Below are 16,867 nucleotides of genomic sequence, written 5' to 3'. Positions count from 1 at the left end.
TGAGAATTAAACCTGGGTCATCTGGAAGGGCAGCTAGTACTGTTAACTGCTGAAGCCCCCTTTCTAGCCCTTTGAAGTGATTTTCAATTCCATTCCCTCACTTTTTTCTTTTCTTTCCCCTTTTGGTGACCAAATACTAAAAATGGAGAGTTTTTAACTTGTTGAGTATAAAACAGAGAGTGACTTGCTGGTATTGGGATGCATGATCCACAAAGGATCAATAAAAAGTTAAAAAAAAAAAAGGGGGAAAGGAGAGAGACTTGCCTAGACAAGAAACAACCCAGGCTTAGGAAAGCCCTAAGACAATTTTACCTTTACTCCTCAGCTTTATTCCAGGCACAGAGGAGACCTATGACAGTAACATAAACACCATAACACAGTGTTAAAGGTTTGAAGGTGAGAGTCTAGTTGACAGATGTGCCACATTGCTACATTAAATATTCTAGTTTGCAACAGCAAAGTAATTGTAATTCATATAAAGAAACAGGAAAGTGTGATGCTTTCAAAGGAAAAACAAAACAGAAAGTGTCCCTGAAAAAAGTCTGGAGGTTAACCTGGCAGAGAAAACATAAAAACAACTGCCTTAAAGATGCTTTAAGGGAACAAAAAATATTAAGAGAATAGAATTATCAATAGAGAATCTAAAAAGAACCATAGAGAGATTTTATAGCTTAAACATTCAATGAATGAAAAAGTCACCTGCAAACATGAAGTTGAGTGTATGACAGTAGAAATGTATCTGAGAAAAAGGTTGAAAGAAATGAACAGAGCAGAGTATACAGGACTCAGGGTCATTAACGTGCAGACCAACATAACATTGTGAGTTTTGTGGAGGGATGAAGAAACAAAAAATAAATAAAACATATGAAAACTCTAAAGTTGATGTAAGACAAATGTAATAAACATTTAAGAACTTTCAGAGAACTTTTGGGTGAATGCAAAGATGTATATATACCAAGACATGCCGTAATCAAACTTCCCAAGACAAAGAGAATCTTGAAAGCCACAAAGAGAAAAAGAACTCATCATATACAAAGAATTCTTGATATTGTCAACAGATTTCTCATCACACTTTGGAGGCCAGAATACAGCAGGCCTATCTATAAAGATCACTAAAAGAAATGCCTATCAGCTTATGGTTTCTGTACTTGGAAACATTTCCCTCAAAAGTGAGAGAAAAAAAATAATATATTCTCAGAAAAAGAAAATCTTGACTTCTTAACATTTGACACATCCTTAAAGAAATAAATGCATATGGGGTCCTGTAAAATGGAAGCAAATTAGACAGTCGTATGAAGAAATAAAGATCTAGTAAAGATAAATACATGGCAATTATAAAAAGGTAGCCACATTATAACAACAGTTTGCAATTGCTCCTTTTTTCTACATAAGAGAGACTATTGCATATTCAAACAGTATTATTCGTTTTAAGATCTAGTAGTTTTGTGAGACTATTAGGCTTTCCTAAAAGAGCTATAGAATGAATACATCTATGAAAAAGGAGATTTATTAGATTGACTTACTGAATGCAGTCTGTAGATATCAAGATGATTGCCTCACACTTGAGGACAAGAATCTGATAGTTGTTATAGTGTACAAGGCTGGGCTTCAGCAGCCCCAGTCTGGCGCTGGAGCCCTGGAGGATCCTGCAGAGCTGCTGCTCTTCAGGCTACTTTGGAATCCTGAAAAAGTTTCTTTTAATAATCGATGAAGTAATGCTGCAGTGGCAACAGGATAGATAAACTTGCCAGAAGGTGAGGGCAAGCAGGCCAAAAGCAGCTTCCTTCTTCCACGTCCTTTCATCTGAGCTGCCACCAGAGAGTACTGCCCATATTTAGGGGCAGTCTTCCTGCAACAACCTGATCAAGAAAATCCTTCACAGGAGTGGCCAGGCTTGAGTTTTAGTTGATCCAAATGCAGTCAGATGACAACCAAGACAGTCATCACAACGCCGTGGTTTATGATGCCACACTGTTTTCTGGGAAAGGTAATCAAGCTGATGTGCGTTCTGATTGGATTTTTGTAACTTCAGGGTGTTCACTGCAGTTTCATAACGGCAAAGAAAATAGCTATAAGAAATGTACAAAAAGAGGGCTGAGCTCAGTAAAATGCTTGTCTAGCAGTTCTATGATTGATCCTTAGCACCTTAAAGAAAAAAGAGGGGGATACATAAAAGGAAATTAAAAAATAAACTCAAAACATTGCCCCAAATCAACCAAACAGAAGAACACAGTAATGCTTGAAACATGGAATCAAAAAGGGGCAAGAAAACACATAAAAAATAAATGGAATGCTTTCTTATCAGTTTTTGTTTTAAATAAAACTCTCCAGTGAAAAGATAAAGATTGACAGAATGAAAAAAACCCTATGTTTCAACTACTTGTTGTTTGCAATGCACTCACTTTAGGTTCAAACGCAAACCATGAAATACTGGGAAGAGGAGTGGAAATAATAACTAATGTAAGTGGCTAAATTTATATAAAATAAAATAAACTTTATGACAGAACAGGTCACAGGAAACAAAAGAGGATGGTGTATGTTATTAAAAGGTTTACTATACAACAAGAAGATATAATAATTGCATGCCTATTAGTAGAACTTCAAAATGAATGCTACAAAACTAATAATTGAAGGGGGAAAACAGATTTCTATACTAATGATTGAAAATACCCCACTTTTAGTAGTGGCTAGACCAAGTAGGCATAGTAAAAAAAAGACCAGTTAGAGCTAATAAATAGTATATGTGCTTTTCAGGTGCATCCAGAACCTTCTGAACAGCTCATGTGTGATAATTCTATGTCCTGATAAATTAAAAAGATGTCATACAAAATATCCTACCCATCTAACCACAGCTGGATAGGCATTGAAGTTCATAACAGAAAAAGAAAATTAAACAACATAACACTCAGAAGAATAAATGCCAAGGAAAATGAGAAACTACTTAAAGACCAAACAAGTGAAACCACAGCATACCAAAATTAGTGTATACCTATAAATTAAAAGCAAAAGATTATAAAGGAACATATAATTTTACAACATGGGGAAACAAACTGAATACAAAGCCAGCAGAATTCAGGACGACAACAACAACAACAAAATGATGATGAGTCGGGAACCACAACAATCATTGAAACTAAGAGTTTTCTCTTAGGAAAGAGTCAAAATTGATAGACCTTTAGCCAGGTATATTAAAAGATAAAAGGAGAATAACAACAAGTGTAAAGGAGAACATTACTACTAATTTACAAAAAGTCTTGTAGTAGAATACTACAAAAAAATAATATGCCAACAGATTGGTAGCCTAGAAAAAAATGAATAAATTGATATAAGCATGTGTTAATTAGAATGAACTATGACCCCATAGGCTCAGGTGTTTGCACACCAGGTTCTCTCTCTCTCTCTCTCTCTCTCTCTCTCTCTCTCTCTCTCTCTCACACACACACACACACACACACACACTAGCAGACTATCAAAATACCTGAAATAAAAACTAACAGCTGAAGGAAAAATTCAGGGACGGGATAAACACATAAAAAGTAGATTTATTAGAGTGGCTTGCAGGTTATGGAAATGAATGGTTCAGGTAGTCTAACAATGACTGTCTCCCACCAGAAAGGTCCTGAATGTCTTAACAGTCCAGGTCCAGGTCTGGTGCTAGAGTCCTGGAGGACTCCTAGAATGCTGCTGGTCTTTAGCATCCTGAAGAAGTAGGTTCTAACACCAGTGAAGTAATGTAATGCATTGTAATAACATAGATGAACTTGCCAGGTACGGTGAGAGCAACTGGCAAAAGGCAAAAACTTCCTTCTTTGGTGTCTTTTTATATGAGGGCTGCCACCAGAAGGTGTAGCCCAAATTTAGGTTAGGTTTAGTAGACTTCAAATAATCCAATTAAAAAAATAAAAAACAAGCAAAAAAAAAAAAGCCCTCATTTTAGGCATGCCCAGCTGCTTGGGTTTTTTAGTTGGTTTCAGACAGTCAACTTGATTCAGATTAATTACACTCAGCTTTCTGCAGGTGTTTGTAAAGAGACTCTCTCGGTGACCTGCTTTCCTCGCACTCTCCCTACAATTTGCTTTATGTTACAGTTTTTCATTACAATAACATAAAGCAACCAATATGGAAGTTGTTCTCAGGAATAGTTTGTTCCTGTGAATAGCTTGTTGAAGGCATGTGGATGAGTTTGCAACTGTGGACTAAAACCTGCTGTTAAGTATTATAAGCAGAGCTTAGAGCTTATTGTTACCATTCTGTTAGGTGCCTGGAAGACTGTCAGGAGCTGTGTCTTCCTAAAATCATTATAGGAACCATCACCCTGGGGAGTCTGCAGATGTTTCCTCCTAGGATTATTGCAGGAACCATCACCCTGGGGAGTCTGCAGAGAACCCCACACCTCTAATTGTGTTAGGAATCGTTCTATTGACAGAGCCTACCCCCACACCCAAATTGGCTGTTAATGGAGAGCTATCTGTTAGGGGAACCCACCCCACATTCCAAACTATCTAGAGAACTAGGTGTGTCAACTCATGACTTCCTGGCCTACGTGACCTGACCAAAGGTAACCTCCTGGCCTACGTGACCAACGTGAACCACGTGACCAACGTGAACCATGCGGCAAGAGTCCAGGCCCCTGTGCCCACCCCCCAACTCCTTATCCTATATAAGCTGTAACCTGTCTCTAATAAACGGAGGCTTTGACAGGAACCCCCGCTTAGCCTCCTTCTTCTCTCTTAGCCCATTATCTTCCAGATAGTGCCTCTCCAGGACCCTGGAATAACTGAACTGCCAGGCGGGTTACAAACCCTAGACTAAGTAACCCGCCAAGGCAGTCAACAGAAGACAGTAATACAGAGAGGAATTCAGAAGTTAGAGGCCTGGATCATGCTATTTCCGAGAGAAGCAAGTACTATATTAGAAACTGAACTAGAGGACTTGCATGTGAAATTTTGGTAAATAATCTGTCTGCCTTCTGCGGATGTGTGCTAAGACCTTCCCTGAAGCTAAATTAAACAGTAATGGACCAAATTCTTTGGGCAAGTTAATTTCAAGATAGCATAATATCAGGTCTGTGGCATGGTTATTACTTATAGTTCTTAAGCAGTGAAATACAATGAAAACGAATGAGTGGGACATTAAGAAATACAAAATGTACAGTTTGAAAAAAAGGAGCACTAGGAAGCTTAATGTTACAGTTAAGCACTTGCTTTGAGGCTGTAATTGTTGAGATTGGCACCATTAAAGAGGGGTTTCTTGCTCTCCACTGGAACAAGAAAGGGTGCCCTCTTGGCAAGATCTCACCCAGCTAAACTTCCAGCTTGTGAAAAAAGAAATCATATAAAAGCAGTTGGTTCAGGGTAAGAAAGCTGCTGCTAATGTGGTCGAAGAAGGTGAAAATCCATTTCAAGCTGGCAGCCAAACTTGACAGTGTACTGACTTCGGAAGTGTGAAAAACAGAATGAGGGTTTGTGGATTCTTCCTTCTAGGTTTCAGAGATGCTGAGGCCAGGCAAAATGTGACCATACCAGAGTCACTAATCAGAGTCTCTAAAAGCTCATTAGGTGGAGCTGTGAAAGCAAAGCCTGGCACACTTCAGACGTAGGACTTAGAAGAATCAGGCTGGAACTGGCCTGGAAGCCTTCTTCTTCTTCCTTAAAACTCTCACAGTTTGAAAAGGTGCTGTGGAAGTTTTCAAGGGAGAGGAGCCATTGGTAGTCCTACCCAGCTAGAAAACCTGTGAACCACAATGATGACTGGTCAAGCAAGATATCCACAGTAGTGCAATAGAGTCAGTATTATCCTGGGGATAACCAACAACTGTCTAATAGGGCTTCAAGCCTGCTCAGTAGGAAGGAATTTTGCTGGATGCTATAAAACTAGACAGCTACTAGAGAGGTCATAGATCTTAGAGGAGAGCCAACTACTAGGATCTGAATATAATATAATTTCTAAATACTTATACATGCAGAATAAACAAAGCTCTCACCCCTCATCAAAGAAGCTTCTTTTTGCACCACATAGATACTGTTACAGAGATCTACAGCCAGTCACAATATTGATAATAAATGCAACTCCTACACCTAAGGCTCAGTGAAAATCTTAGAAGAGTAGATAGAAAGATTATAAGAACCAGAAGTCCAGGCTGTCTACTGTTCAAAAGTATCTTCTAAACATGACATAGAAAATGCACCCATGAGTCTCAACAAGATGGCTTCCTGAAAAGATCAGAGTGACACCATCACCAGCTGACATGCAGTGTAAACAAGAAATTTCACATGATCTCATCCCTTGAAGAAGAATGACAGGTGGTCATTGCCTCTGAGAAAAGAATAAGTGAGTTTCCTTCAGGGACAAGCTCCAAATAGGTTGTCCAGCCCCAAGTGGTCAACCATGGGTGGACACATGAATATATAAGCAAAGATAATTGCGTGCAGTAAGTCATACATACATGTGAATGTGTGTGTCTGTGTTGTATAAATAGCAATCATAAGTAAGAAATCAACTTGGGAGGGAAGGAACATGAGAGAAGTTGGAGTTGTGGGAGGAAGGTGTGGGAGTGATAGTCTGGCTTGAGGAGGAGCCTGCAGATGTTGGAGATGCCAGAACTATGAGACATCATCTCCTCCTTCCTATGGGGAGTGTAATGAGCCCGAGAGAGCTGTGTCTCGCATTCAGCAAAGCTGGAGGGGCAGATTCATTTAAGCCCTTTAAAGTCCCAGACATGGGCATAGAGGTACATAATTTGTTGTTTGCCCTGGTGGGTTTTGGTCTTGCTCTGATTCAGTGTTTCCTTCCTTTAGGAACAGGAAAATATATTACATGCCATTGCATATTGGAATTTTGCCACATGCATTTTGATTTTACAGGGGTTTACAGTTAAAAATTTGCCTTAAGTTTCAAAAGACATTTTGGACTTTGAAACAGTGTTAAAACTGAGATATTGTAGGGACTTTTAAAATTTCATTAAATGCATTTTTCAGTTTAATGTGATCATGTATTGTTTTTATATGGCGGTTGTGTTTTTGATTTTTATTTATTTATTTTATGAATATGGACATTTTGTTTGCGTGTATGTCTATTCACTATATGCATGCCTGGTGCCTAGGAGGCTAGAAAAGGGCATGGAATCCTCTGGGACCGGAATTACACATAGTTGTTAGCCACCATGTTGGGTGCTGAGAATTGAACCTAGGTCCTCTGGAAGAGCAGCCACTGCTTCTAACTGCTGAGCTATCTCTCTAGCTTGAAATGTGGTGGTTGAAATGAAAAATGTCCCCCATAGGCTTATGTATTTGAGCAGTTGGTCTCCTGTCAGTGGTGCTATTTGGGAATGTTATAGAACCTTTAACATCTCTATACAGTAACAGTGACAATCGGAAAAGGAAATAACAAAAATTGAATTCACAGTAGCATCCAAAATAATACTTAGGATTTAGCTGAAATAGTTAAAACTTGAACAGTGAAGACTGTCAAAAGAAGTGAAAGGAATGCTAGAGTGATGGCTCTTAAGAAGTTAAAATAGAACTACTGGTCTGGTAGTGTTCTCTGCATCACAGTGTCTTTCTTGATATAGAAAGGCGAGTGTTTATAACAGCCTTATATTTCTAAGAATTGTATTTTTGAGAATTATAGAAAATATGACATGTGTTTTGTTGGTATATGCCAAAAGAAGATAGGATAAAACATTCCTATCTTAGTTACTGTTGTATTGCTGTGAAGAGACACCATGACCAAGGCAACTTATAAATGGAAGCCTTTAATTGAGGGCTTGCTTTACAATTTCAGAAAGCCCATGAACATCATGGCAGAAAGCATATCTAGACAGGCAGGCATGGTGCTGGAGCAATAGCTGAGAGTTTACATCCTGATGCACAGGCAGAAGGCAGAAAGACTGGGCCTAGCATGTGTTCAGAAAACCTCAAAAACACTAGTGGCACACATCCTAATCCTTCCTAAAGCACTTCTGCCTCCTAGGAACCAAGTAGTCAAATATATGAGCCTGTGAGGGTCATTCTCATTCAAACTGCCACATCCTACTTCCTTGTCCCTTAAGCTTGTAGTGATTATCATAATGCAAAATGCATTCAGTCCAACTTCAAGAGTCTCCATAGTCCTTCACAGTCTCAGCACTGTTTAAAAGTCCAAAATCTATTCTGAGACTCAAGCCAATCTCTTAACTATAACACCTTAAAGTCAAAAGGCAAATTACATACTTCTAACACACAGTGGCACAGAAAATGCATTTCTATACTAAAAGGGAGGGACTGTTGAGAGGAAATACTGGGTGAAGGCCAGATGGAAACCCAGCAGGACAAACTCCAAATCCTGTAACTTTGTCTTATACTTAGGGTTTACTAGGTAGTAACTCTTCAGGTCTCACACTCCTTTCAGCTGTGTTGACTACAAAACACCTCCCTTGGGCTGGTTCCACGCCCTGTCTGCAGCTCTGCCTGGCCAAGTGTCCTACTGCTCTGGCCATCTCCCAACATCTTGGTCTCCAATGCAATTCATGCTTCACCTTCCAAGATTCTCACGATGACTTCTTTGGGCCTCCATGCAGAGATTCCCCTGCCATTCACTTGGCCTTAGCAGTTTTCTTTAACCTCTGAGGAAGATTCCACAACCCCTTATTCTTGTATCCTTCAATGACTAAAGCCCGAACCATATGGCTGAAGCTCTTGCTTCATTGAAGTTCTTGCTTGCTTGGGGTATAATCTGACCTCCCCCCCTTTGAATTACATTTGCATAAAGTTTCCTTTGTTGTTGCTCTTTAAAAACAGATAATTCCTAAAGCCTGCTATTTTCCCAAATTGCAGGATTAGCTGGGAGGTGTTTTTTCTGAAAACACCACTCCTTTTATCCCATTTAGCTTCAGGCCTTTCCTTAAATTAATCATATCCTTGAACACAAGGCTTGGCTTCAATATTGCATTCTCTTGGACTCTTTTTCCTCTTAAGCAGTTACGTTTGTATTTCTTTTTTTGCCCTGTTTGTTCTTTTTTCATTGTAGATCTGCATAAGAGTGATCACTAATAACCATGTGCTGGGATTAAAGGCGTGGCTGCCACCGCCTGGCCAGATTATACAGAGAATTTCTAAAACCTAACACAACTTCAAAGACAGTTCAGAAATGGACAAAGACTTGATTGGTGATTTTAAAGAATAACCTTAAAGGCTACTGTGTGTGCAGGCAGTCTTAGAATAGGAATAGTGGTTGCCACAGTTGGAAGGAGGGAGAAATGGTAATTTGCTGTTTAACAGATAGAGAATTCCAGTTTCACAAGATGAAATGTCTAGAGATTGTTTGTGTCACGGTGTGGATATACTTGGTAACACTAAATGCCGCACTTAAAAATGTTCACCTTGATTCATATTTCAAAATAGGAAATAAACCCACAAATACATGCTAGAACAAAAACCTTTATTGCATTACTGATATACATTATTTAAAAGAAGGGATAGTAAATGAAAAGAGGTTCTATGTAATTGTGTATCTGCTGTTAACAAGACCCTATACATACTGTGCTAAAGATCCTATAGGAAATAGTGAGATCAACTATATTTAAAGTAAGAAGTTAAAGAAGTAGATTACTGTTCTTTAACCTGAGCATACAGGGAAGAAATTCTAGGAGGACAAAAACCAAAGCAGTTAGAAAGCTGTGGCATTTATTTAAATTGTCCCCAGTCCACTCGCTGGCTTAGGGTTCTTTTGTTCTGTGTACATAGAAATTGTGGGTGGACAAGAAACACTTAATATGCTGGTTTCTAGCAGCTTTTGTTTACCTCATCATCTGACAGTAGCAGGTTTTGACAGTAAGTAGGAATAAGCAGCAGCAAGAGCCACCCTCCCTCTTACTAGTTAGCCATTATATGCCATCCATATTGGAACTCTCAACCTGTGTTATATTGTTCCCGTGCAGGCCTTGGGTCTCAGGATCCAGGGTTTTTGCAGCAGTCTGAGGGTCAGTCAGGCCTGTAGCTTCTCTTCTTTCACTCATTACAATCTTTTGTCAACTGTCTTTCCCCTTTCCTTTTCTTCTTTGCCTTCCCTTCTTTGCCCCCTCATCCTTTTATTTCCTGTCTTTTTCTTGCCCCTGCTTCAACTGCTCAGCTGATCCTTTGTCAGTTGCTACCTACCACCAGAACTTCCAACACCTGCCCTTCTCTGAGAGTCTGGAGCACAGTACCTGCTGTGAGCGAGAGTACATGGAGGACGTGTTGAATCCAGCTCCTTTTCTTACTAGTGTTGTGACTTGAACTTAGTACATAACACTATCATAAAATGAGTATTACAATATATTGCTATCTCATGCAAAAGAGTTAAATAGATGCATGTACAGCACTCATAATGCCAGTATAAAGAAACCCTAGCTCTTAGCCTTTACTGTTTATGATTTTAAGTGTAGCTTTCTGGAATAAAGTATTAAAACATACTTTTAAAAAAGATTTTTAAAATTTTTTTTAATTATGTGAAGGTAGGGTATGTCATGGTCCCTGGAGCTGGAGTTACAGGTGGTTGTTGACAACTGAAAGATCTGTCTAGCCACTCAAATTTCCATTGTTCTCTTAAGATATAGCAACTTGTTTCTCATAGGATTTGCTTTCTTATAATATAGGTGGTAGACTGATGTTTACAGCAGTTTGCAATTTAATTGATTGGGCTTTAGAATTTCAATTTCAGAAAAGATCTATATTTTGATGTTACTATTCTTGTATTTTCTCCTTCCCCATAATTAAAGTAATTACTCGGTAATTTTTGACACCATATGGAAATTAATTTTGCCTCAGTTTCTTCTCTGTGTTGCTTGCCAAAGATCATTAGTAGGGAAAAAAATAGTTTTTTAAAGAAAGTGTTTTAAGTTTCTAAATCTGATATTTAGTGTAGCCATGTCTTTTAGGGTTTAGATAGGTTAATGATGCAAAATGATAATATTTAAATTAATCTTCCTTTTAATTAAGCTATCAAACCTTAAGGGTAATTAAGTTTATAGGCATTTCTACTATTTTATTCAATTCATAGCTATATGATTTAAGTTATAATATTCTAAAGTATAAAAATCCCAAGCACGTAGGATAAAGGAATTAGTCTAAAGGTTACTATTGTGCTTTGACCAATAGTAACCTTTATCAGCTTTCCAAGCATAGCATTGAAAAGTGCTAATGACTCCCTCTACTGGACAGGGAGCCTGCTTTATTTTCTATGATTTGGTTGGGGGGGGGGGGGGGGGATGTATTATTGTCTTGGTTTTTCCGTTTGCTTTTTGTAAGGAAGGAATGTTCTAATATAATAAAGTTATGGTCTCATTACTGTGATATTTAGAGGTAAACTTTGTTTTGTATATGACATTTCTAATATGTGTCCTTGGCCAAATGACATTTTACATCTATGTAAAGGAATACTCCTTATAAACTCCGCAGACTTAAGAAAGAAGAGGTTTTTGTTGTAGCGGAACAAGGAAAGGGGTGGGGAATATTAAAGTAAATATTTAGAAAAGGAAAGGCATTCCTTCGGTAACTATTTGAATTCCGGGTTGGCAGTCTTAGGTAGAAATTGGTGTTTTCAAAATATTCATGATTAGGTGGCTAAAGATTTTAAGTTCAGCTTCTTTCATAGGGGAGAATAAGTGAGATTAAGAAAAAGACCAGCATTCCTTTTAAGGATTAGCCCTAAAACTACACTGATGAACATAACACTGTATTGTGATTATAATTTTCCCCATTTCCATCTACCTTTAGTATACTCTGTCCTCAAAAAACAGATATTTTTAAATTCAAATTAATATTGTTGCTTTTTCATATTCAAAATAACTATTGTTCCTTTAGGATTATTATTATTGGGCTCTCTGACAAAGTTTTTCTTTTCATACTAACCTCTTTGATGATTGATTTGAAAGAAATACAGAACCAATTGAGCACTATTCATGTATTAAAGTGGCAGTCTGGCTATTCTTTTAATATGCAACTGTTCTTAATATCTGTAGCTCTCATTTTTGTGAAAACTATTGCAGTTACAGATCTAGAGCAATGAATCTTTGTTATTTACATTGAGTAACAATAAAATTGAGATTTCTTTGGTTACTGGATTTTCTTTTTTCTTGGACTAATTTCCATAATTTATCATGGAATTTATTTAATGGAAACTATGAGAGCTAAAGCAGATACTCTATTCATAGTGAGCATTCATTCATTATCCATGACTCAGCATCTATGTGCCAAAATTGTAATGGGATCTATTTTATGATGTCTTTGTAATAAAATGATTTCGCCTTTTTAAAGATTAGAACTGGGAGAAAGAGAGAATATAAAAAGCTGGAGTGTTTGAAACAATTAATAAAGCTTTTCTTGTTCTTATTTGTTGCAAGGTTTTCTAAAGCATCACTAACATTTACTTACTCTCTACCTTCTGGGTGTGAGCAAGTAAATCAGTTGTTGAATTTTGAATATTTTAAAGTAAAGTGTCTATAATTTGTTTTTTATCTTTAAATTGAACTGTAAATTGTAGAGAATTATATTGTATTTAATTTCTGAAAGTCCTTTCTTTTTTGGCTGTTACAGAGAAATTTTTCCTATTTCTAATTCCAGCCCTTGACAATTACTAAACTTACACTATTAAAATGTAGAATTACTAATCTTACAAGTTAACATTCTTGTAAAAAGAGAAGAAAAAACTCAAACCACTTTAAATGAAAATGCCTCCAGAAAACCTTTGCTATAGGGCTTGCAGTGGACCTCATTATAAGATAAGAAGCTTTACTCTCAACTATAGGATTACTGAAATTACAGACCCCTTTTGGTATGGTGTGCTTCTGTGATACTGAAATCAGCATAAAGGCTTCTGAGTACATTTGTATTCTCAAATTACACTGATTTTAATTTACTCAGAGTTTGCATTTTGATAAATAGACACCCCTAGAATTTTCTTCTACCTTTTTGTAATCATTACTTACGCTGTACCCTGACATTCCCCTCTTATCAGAATTTTGCTCTGTGTGTGTGTATGTGTTTGTATGTGTTGCTGTTTTATGAAATACATATAAGGCCCTCAGTTGAAAGGAAGGAAAGGGAAGGTAGAGGAGCTAGGGAAGCAGAGTGAAGATAAACAAATTTAGTGACTGAGATTAAAATGATACATAATATAGCTATTGTTCCTTTGCTTTTAGTACTTATCTCTAAGTATTGTTTGAAAAACCTATATGATTTTCCTTCATTCAAACAAAGTACAGCTGTTTGTAGTCAGAAGTTTTCTGTGTCCCACCTGGTCCTGCAGCTGCTTATAAAATGATCATACAAAGGCTTAATATTAATTATAATTGCTTGGCCAATGGCTCAAGCTTATGACTGGCTAGTTCTTACATATAAATTAATCCATTTCCAATAATCTGTGTATCACCACATGGCTTCTGTTCTCTAGCATGTCTTGCCACTCTGGCGGCTTGCTACATCTCTCAACTTGGCCTTTTTTTTCTCTGTATTCAGTTTGGCTTTCCCTCCTAGCTATAATCTGCCCTGCCATAGACCAAATTTATTTATCAACCAGTAAAATCAATGCATATTCACAGCATACAGAAAGACCATCCCATAAAATTTCCCCTTTTCTGTCTAATCAAAAAGGAAGGTTTTAACTTTAACATAATTAAATTACATATAACAAAATAGTTATCAAGCAAGAATTATAGATACAGTATTTAGTCTATTTGTATTTGGCAAAATTAAAGAAAATGCTTTATCATCTGTCCAATCTTAGCATAAGTTTCATATCTAATTTATCTTTTGCCATAATTAAGGAAAACTATAATTATAACTATCTAGTCTTCAACTCCATCAAAGACCCAATTACCCGAGTTATTTGGAAGTGCAAGCAACTTCCAGAACTCTAGAAATGACAGAAACAGCTGCTTCCTGGGCAGTCACCCAATGTTATTCTGTAATGTCGGGACCTTCATCTTCAGCCTGTAGGCCTAGAGTATCTGACATACTTTTCAGCGAAGCAAGAAATTTCAAGGACTGTCCCTCCTATTTTGGCAAAGTTTATCACTTGCTTTCCTCTATGTTCTGTAGAATGTCTGGCAGTTTCTTCTATGAAGCAGGAACCTTGAAAGACCATCCTGCCTTATTTTGGCAATGTTTAGTGGTCATTTTTTTGGTGGGTCTTATATGTCCAGTTTATACAGCGTTTTGTCAAGTAGTCCAGGCAAGGACAATTTCTTGCCCAAATGGCTAACCTTGCCACATTGAAAGCAAACTCCGTAACAAGTTTCTTTAGTGCCCATCATCCTCTTTGAATTAATTGGTGCAGCCAGGAACAGACACATCTCATGTTTGAAAAAAAAGTCTTACGTTATTAAAACATTTTAAATACCATATTTTGTAGGTCTTTGAAATGTTTGAAGATTGCCTATCTATCTAAAATAATACCTCTGTATTACCTCTAAAGCCTAGCTAACATGAAAATAAGTTTGATAGATATGGGTGATTATTGGCCTGCCTGTATTTATTATCTCGAATAGCTTTTAAGGACTAAAACTTCATATTGCATAATTAAGCAAGCTGTATAAGTAATATCTTAAGCAAAAATAGAAACAGATAATACGGTATAAGGATATTAACCTTATATTTGTATCAAAATGTAAAAAAAAAGCCTTTAAAAAGAATAGAAACATATATACAGTGTAACAAAATTAACTTTAAACTTGTATCATTATACCAAAATCCATTCCAGTACAAAATATCTAAGATTAATAGTTGTCTTTTTATTCTATATTCCAATTTGCCCTAAATATAACTAACATCCATAACCCACCAAACAACCAAAGGCCATCCATACCCCCCAACTTTTGGGAATGTGGACGTTGTTTTCTCCAAACTGCTCCCTGCTGTCTGTGAACAAAGTATCTTTAGGACCTCTGATAAAATTTTGAGATAATGGCCAAGTCTTAGGAGGACCAGTGGTAACCTTTGTTGATAGATATCGCCTGTCAAGTTTAAGAAGGTCTTCCTTGATCTAAGTTTGTTCATCTTAGCCTGGAATGAATCCATAGCCTCTTGTTTCCTGTGGAAACAAAAGCAAAACCACTTCCCTAAAGCCGTGAATCTTTTATGTTCAATTTTGTAAATATATTTTTTACTTCTATTGTAAAGTTAAGGCATTTTTATTTATCTTGGTATTTTTGTCAGTCTCTTTCAATCCCCTGTGTCTTAGCAGCTGTTATTTGCTTATCAACAATCAAAAATTTCAAAATCATCACAATAATATATAGGATCCAGATTCCCTGTGATTGCCATCTTACATGGCTTTTTTCTTTTATATTTATCTTACTCTCTCTTTAAAGACTTTATTATTTTTTAAACTATTTCTTTCTGTAACTGTCTATACCCATATTTTTTCTTAAGCCTATGCATATTGTAAAACACATTGGAACCTGTTTTAGAGGTTTTTCTGTCTGGACCTCTTTTTACTGTGTATCATTTAGCATTTTTTTTTCTGTATGAGCAAAAGCTAAGTCCACCACACAGTGCACAGCTGATTAACCTCTTTGTACCAAGGCCTGTGTGAGACTGCAGAAACCTGTTTTGCTGCTTAGCTCATGACAGCTGGCAGCTGGCTCCATCTTGCAAGGCAGCTGTTGGGAGATACATCTCTGCACTACTGCTGTATGGGACTGTGAGACTTGGAAGCTCAGTGTGGCTCCATTTCTTTGTGTTCAAACCCTTTAAAACTTTTCTCAGGTCTTACGTGGATCCAGATCCATACCCCATGTTGGACGCCATTTGTAAATGGAGGTTTCTCTCCCTCCAGCTAGTTCCCGAACAACCACTCAGGCTTAATATTAATTATAATTGTTTTACTGATGTCTCAGGCTTATAACTAGCTAACTCTTACATTTAAGTTATCCCATTTCTATTAATCTTAGTATTCACACATGGCTGTGGCATTACCTCATTTTCTGCATGTCTTGCTTCCTTGATGGCCGCCTGGTGTCTCCCAGACTCTGCCTTTCTTCTCCTGCTTGGATTTTCCACCTGGTCTTTCCTGCCTTGCCATAGGTCAAAGCAGCTTTATTTATCAACCAATGGAAGACAATACATATTCACAGCACACAGAAAGACCATCCTGCAGCAGCTATTAAATATACTTGTTTAAAACTGTAAATTAAAAGCAAATATACTTGCTTAAAACCATAATAGGTACGATGTGATGTTCCAGCAAATGATATGGTACAGATGCCTGAATTTTTCAACAAAAGCATTGATTTACTTTAATTTGTTTCATTAGTAGCTTTATTTATTCTGTTTTATTGAGTATGAGTATTTTATCTGCATATAAGTATGTGTACCACATGTGTGCCTGGTGCTCATAGAAGTCAGAAGGTATCGAATCCCCTAAGACTGAAGTTACAGAGTGTTGTAAACCACCGTGTGGAGGCTAAGTGTCAACCTGGGTCCTCTGCAAAAGCAACAAGTACTATTAACCACTGAGCCAACTTTCCAGACAGGATTCGCTGTATTTGGATCCAAAATCTTTGGTTTCAGGAACTTGGAAAATTTTCAAATAGCTGACACTTTGACAATATTACTAGTAGTGCATTTGGTTGAGAATAGAATATAAAAATGGATCTTCTGAAAGCTATCCAGCTCATTAAAATCTTATGGCAGTACTGGCGCTATACGCAAACACCCAGGAGTCACATTTACCCTCAATGACATAATGGACTAGCAAAGTTGAAATGTCAAGGCAACTAAAAAAAAAAAAAATTTACAGTCGGCTTTCAGAAAGATCCAAATCAAGTAGCAATTTTTAAACATAAGCTATTATAATTTGACGCTAAACCTATAATTATAATGTAATAAGTATGGTTGAAAATACTGAGATA

The 16,867-nt window shown here is 37.1% G+C and overlaps 1 protein-coding gene across 2 annotated transcripts in view; it reads left to right on the top strand.

Annotated features, from left to right (window-relative positions):
• Cert1 (ceramide transporter 1) overlaps nt 1-16,867 on the top strand; it is a 99,178-nt gene that overhangs the window by 49,135 nt on the left and 33,176 nt on the right. The gene's annotated exons all lie outside the window — the stretch shown is intronic.

Source organism: Microtus pennsylvanicus, chromosome 6, assembly GCF_037038515.1.
Source record: "Microtus pennsylvanicus isolate mMicPen1 chromosome 6, mMicPen1.hap1, whole genome shotgun sequence".
Lineage (NCBI taxonomy): Eukaryota > Metazoa > Chordata > Mammalia > Rodentia > Cricetidae > Microtus > Microtus pennsylvanicus.
The sequence above is the reverse complement of the archived record's forward strand: the minus strand, read 5'-3'. Positions and strand labels throughout refer to the sequence as shown.